The sequence below is a fragment of the Monodelphis domestica genome, chromosome 6 (genome assembly GCF_027887165.1).
Source record: "Monodelphis domestica isolate mMonDom1 chromosome 6, mMonDom1.pri, whole genome shotgun sequence".
Taxonomy (NCBI): domain Eukaryota; kingdom Metazoa; phylum Chordata; class Mammalia; order Didelphimorphia; family Didelphidae; genus Monodelphis; species Monodelphis domestica.
Genome location: NC_077232.1, coordinates 2,162,217 through 2,168,216, shown reverse-complemented (window position 1 = coordinate 2,168,216; position 6,000 = coordinate 2,162,217).

Sequence of the window (6,000 nt, the reverse complement as noted above, 5' to 3'; positions counted from 1 at the left end):
AATGACCCTGTTTCATCAAGTGATTTACTTTTTCAGAATATAAAGCTAAAAGCAGCTATCTCACTCTTCTAAACTAATTTTTCTCATCTTATGTAGACAGAGAGAATAAAAGGACAGTGGAAAGAGAAAACACAAAAACAAATACAAAGGGAACTTTTGTTGAGTGTTAAGGGTAATTTTTAGGGTCCATTCAGGGAAGCAGTCTGAGGTCCCATGCACTACCAAGTCAAGTTCCATCCTCTCTTACAGGAAGTGATGTGAAATATAAAGGCAGTTCTTTACATAACTTCCTTTGTCTCACATGTACCAATGGTGACTTAAACTTGGCTTAGAACAGTCCAGGGGGGTCAGTCAGTTGCTTCTGATTTGTCACTTGCTAGCACACTCGGGTCATAGGCCATCTTCCCCCACAGTTAATCCTAAAGCAGGGGTGTATACATTCCTGGTTGCTACAATTCTAAAGACTAAACAGGGCGGAGTAAATGTAAAGTTCACATGAGGTAAGAGATGGGGAAAGGGAAGAGAAGCATTCATTCTTCTCTCTCTGATCCTCTTAGAGTTATCTCCACAAATCCTGAGAGTCCAAAATATCTGTCACTTCCCACAATTTCTTAAGAGTGACAAGAAAAGGATGCCTTTGCTTTCAACTCTATTTTCTCTAGGGTAGAGGGAACAGGTCTACCTTGAAGACAATGGGAATGTCCCTGTTGTGACTCACCTGAAGATGGTGATCTGTTCTCAGGCCCTGGGTCTGAATGCAGAAACTTCTGTTAAAAATTGTGGCCAGACCAAGTGGTATCCAAATTTTGTAGAAGTCTTTGTGGTTTCCTATGTTGTTGCACTGTCCAATCACAACTCAGAATTATAGGAAAGTATCCCCTATCTCAGAATCTTGTTGTGTTTGCTCATATTCCTATTCCTACTATATTTTCTGAGCTGTCCTCTTCCACCCCATAAGTTAGCCACTTGGGTTAATGATTTCAGGCCCCAAAATACATTTTACATAACCTCCAGCCTATCTTGTGATCAGGCTTTCTCAATGAGCCCCCTGCTTGATCTGAGATCTTGACTTGGAAAGGAAACTTGGGTCAGATGAAGCCCTAGTTTCCCATACCTCAATCTCTCTCATAGAACCCTCTTGGGTTCTTGTCTCTTGTTACCCTCATCTTATCAGGTGTTCCTGGATAATAAAACTATAGAGATATCTTTCTGGTGCATAATTTGTTTGTGGCATGTGTATACATATATGTTTGTGCTCATGGTTCCATGAGACTTTTGCATGGGGATCCATCAGTGGGGGGAGTAAATACAAATCAAATGGAGAGTTTGCACTGTCCAAATCAGTGAAGGAATTATGTCTTCTGGGACCTTTTTATTCTCCAATGATGGAAAATTCTTAAAAAGAACAGAGGTCTGAGACTATTTATTTCACATCTTTAAAAGGAGGAAAGTCAAAAATTACTGAGACAACTGTGAGTCTACTGAACAGATCCAATTTGCATAGAAATACTGAACTGCAATGAAACTGGACTGGGGATCAGCAAAACTTCCTTTTCTTCCTTTTCTGGTAATAATCCAAAATTATTTTTACATTGTCAGGGCATTAATCATAAATTTTTTATTTTATTATCCTATTGTTATAATTTGAAATATTTTACTGATATCTTTAGTTGTGATAGTCTCCTTTCCCCCTAGATATACTTCTACTTCCCTATACTATAATTAATAGCAAAAGGAGGCACATTAAACAAAGAGAAAGAATCAAGAGCATTAACAATCATCTTGTTGTCTTTTACACTTATGCTGGGTGTCACTGGAAAAGAAAAGAAAAACAGCTCATCTAAAACAAATAGATATCATTTAACAAAACATATTCTCTCATTCACAATGTTTACAAAAAGCGTTTCTCTGAGTCTGAGTCACCATTTGTTAGGATGAAGGAAGTCTATGTTACCACCAGCCCCACGGATCTGGAGCTATTCCTTGAATTGATTAGAGTTCTTAAGACCTTCAAAGCTGCTTGTAGTTATTGTATGTCTTTTGGGTTGTTTTGTTCACTTAACTTTGCTTCAGTTCATGCAAGTCTTCAGACAAGAGATACTCGGTCCTCGGAACTGGAGATTCAGGGAAAACTTGATCCAAGAACCCAGATCACATTTTATCAGGAGACTAGAGAAATCTCTGTTAGTTCATGTTCAGCATCACTGGCCAATCAGAATCGAGAGATTTTCGGAAGGTTCACGTTCACTTTTGGTACAACTATCAGTTTGTCCAGCTGTTCTAAAAAAGCAACACCACTACTAGAGAGATCAAAGGACAAGAAAAGAATCCATATGGACAAAAAATATATTAATAGAAGCTTTTTATATTGAGGAAAAGAAATGGAAACTAAGGAGGTATCCAATGCTAGGGAGTGGTTGAATTAATTGTAATATAAGAATGGAAGGGAATCAAATAAGAAATGAAGAAAGAAATGGTTTCAGTGAAATTTGGAAAGACGTAGGAACACATTCAGAGTGAAGTAACATATCTAGGAGTCAAAAATCACACTAAATCACCAATACTGTAAAAGTAAACTTTGAAAGACAAGAATTTTGATCCACAAAGTCATAAAGCATGATTTCATTGGAGTTCATAACTCACCTCCACAAAAAGAAGGGAGGCATCTTGAGGCATATATTTTTTTGGACATGGACAATGTGGAAATGTGTTTGTCTGATTATGCATAATTTGCAGTGGTTTTGTTTCTCTTTTTCTGATTAATAATAAAGATAATTAGAGGGAGAGAGAATTGATTTTTCATTTAAAAATAAATTGTAGTTATAAAAAAGTAAGCGTCCACCAAATAACTTCTCTCAGCACCTGCAGCTAAATCTCATTCTTCTCTTCAAACAATTAATGACCTGGTCCTACCCTATCTTGTCATTCAGTATTCTATTCTCAGTTCTTAGATCATATTTAATCCACACATATCCCTGATATCTATAACCATATCTAATGAGGAAGATTTCTCCTTGAGCCTTCACCCTTCTTGAGGATCTCAGGATCCTTGCCTGGAAGTGCACTTAAGCTCAAATGGGGGAAACTCCCACTGAAGACTCAGATAAGAGCTAGTACCAGGAGTTTCCTATACCCCCAAATACAATCTCTGAATTAATTCTACCTTATCCAGTATAATAATTTATTTGTATATATTGTTTGTATGTTATCTCTCCCATTTGACTGTAGGCTCTTTGGGATCAAGGATTGACTGTCTTTTTATTTTCAATGGTTAGTACAATGTTTGGAACACAGTAGGTATTTAATAAATGTTTGTTGACTGTATGTTTATTTTTTCTATATCTTTGAAATAGATACCCTTTTGTAAAAGCTAATTCAATATTAAGCCATTAAACTGAACTGGAATTCCAGTCACTGGAATCCTAAAATGAATGAGAACAAAATCAGTTAGGACTTGAGAATATGGCAGGTAATAGATAGTTCCTAACTCCTCCCCCTCCAAGACCTAATTGCATCAGGGGATTTAGGTAAAATGTAAAAGTCAAGGCCAGTGTTGGTGAACCTGTTAGAGATCTTGTGCCCAAACTGTACCTTCAAGCCACCTGTGAGTCCCACCTTCCCTCGCATTATCCCAGAGAGTAGAAGGAGGAAATGCTTGTATTGGGCTGTTAGACAGAGGGGTGGGGCATGTAAAAATGTCCTTGGGTGCAGTGGAGAGGGATAATGGAACAGTCTCTTCCAGCATACTGGGGCATTTATGCCAAGTCTTCACCAACACAGGTTCTGACAGTGGGGAAACTATCACCATTAAGATGATCTCATCTTTGAATGTCTACCCTATCTGGTACCAATGTTGTTGTTTCAAGCTTTGAACTCTTGTTATATATACCCTGCTTTGGGCTTTGCCTATTTTCCTACTGTTGTTTTATATGCCATTTATAATTCTCTAGATAAGGCTCAGGTCTGGGAGGGATTTGATGTAACCTCTATCACATGGTTTTTCCTCAGGGCCTCAGGTGCTATGAATATCCAGCCTGATTCTTCAGTATCCAATAAAATAAGCAATTCATTCAGACTCTATATCCACAATGCATTTACCATGGTCTATATTTTCCTCTTCTATGGACTATATTTTGTACCTTTCTTGTTTTATGATTTCTAAAGAGACCTTTGTTGTTCTGATCCTTTTCATTATTCCCTCATTCCCTTCTTTGTGGAAAATCTCAGTTCATTTTTTTGTTGTTGTTGAAAAAGAGACTAAAAGGATTGCTAAAAGTGGTTCTCCAGAATGTATCAATGAATGTGGTAGAGCCAGAGGAGACTGGGGAGACACTCTATTTAGAAAGCATGTAGATGAAAGCCAGAGTAGTGGTAGTGGAACCTACAAGAATATGGTAATGATCTAATTCTTTAGAGTTTTATGCCATAATGCTCATCCTCTAGCGGTTAACTTATTCAACCGTTCTTCAATTAATGAACAACCCTTTACTACCATAAAAAGAGCTACTATAAATATTTTTGTGCATATCAGTCCTTTTCCTTTTTTTATTTTATCTCTGGGATACAGATCTATTTAATATCTAGACATTATTGGGTTAAAGAACATATATAATTTAAAAACCCTTTGGGAATAATTCTGATTTTTTCCTCAGACTGGTCAGACCACTTCATAACTTCATCAACAGTGCTTTAATGTCTTATTTTCCCTCATTTCCGCCAACATTTTTCATTTTATTTTTCTGTCATGTTAGTTGAACAGATAGGTATGTGGAGGTACCTAAGAATTATTTTAATTTAAATTTCTTTAATCAGTAGTGATTTAGAATATTTTTACATGACTACAGATAGTTTTGATTTCTTTTGAAAACTGCTCATAACATACTTTCCAGGACAGAGAAGATGGCCATTTGGGGGGAGTCTTCCTCCTCAGGGCTGGTGACAACAGAATGTCCGGGACCTTACTGCACAATTCATTCCTGGAACCTCCAGCCTTGTAGGAGGCTCCAGAAAGCACAAAGCATTGGATCTGGAGTTAGGAAGACCAGAATTCAAATCCAGTCTGAGATACTTACTTGCTTTGGGATCATGGGGAAGCCACAGAACCTCTTCCTGCCTCAGTTTCCTCAATTGTAAAATGACAATCATCAGAGCACATACCTCTCAAGGACATTTTATGATCAAATGCAATATATGACAATTGCTTAGCACAATGCCTGGCATATAGTAGGTACTGTTCATCACTTGAAATTCGAACCCTAGGCACCAACATTAGGGGATGGGTGTGATTCTGGCTTGGGCTTTCAGGTAAGTAGGAGGGAGCTTCAGCTGGGCCTGGGCAAGGGGTCTCATTCCATGGGCTCCCCGTCTGAGCTTCTTGTTCTTAGCCTCAGAAGGGTATCACCCAAGGGTTGGTGTGGCGGCGAGGCCTTCATTCTTTCTACTTCGTGCTCGTCCACCGGGGCCCTCTGCAGGACCACCCTAAGCGGCTCGCTCCCTCTTCTACGTCTTTGACTGCCCAGGAAGAAGTAAATGGAGGGTTTCAGGCTGCTGTTTACACAGGCCAGGGGGGAAGGGAGCCAATGAAGCTCGGACTCTAAGCCCAAACTCCATGTGAAATCTTGTATCCAGGCCGCAGAGCAGGAACCCAGGAGCCTGCGCAGGAGCCACACCGGACCTTCAGCAACAAACCCAGACTCGTCCCGCACAGCACTGGGGTGAAGTGGGTGAACCACGCGGCTTTGACGGAGAAACAGAACTTGAGATAATACACGAAGGCACAAAGGATAGTTTCTGCTGCCCAGAACTGGGCCGGCAGAACCCATAAGGCCACGCACACAATAGCGGACCTGTGCTGGGGGCGGTGACACAGATACCAGCCCGGGAAGAAGGCCGCTAGACAGCGCTCGGTGCTGATCGCAGCCAGCAGGCTCAGGCTCGCGCTAATAGAACACTTCTACGAGTATGACATAATTAATGGAACTACCGAGTCCCTCCATGGAG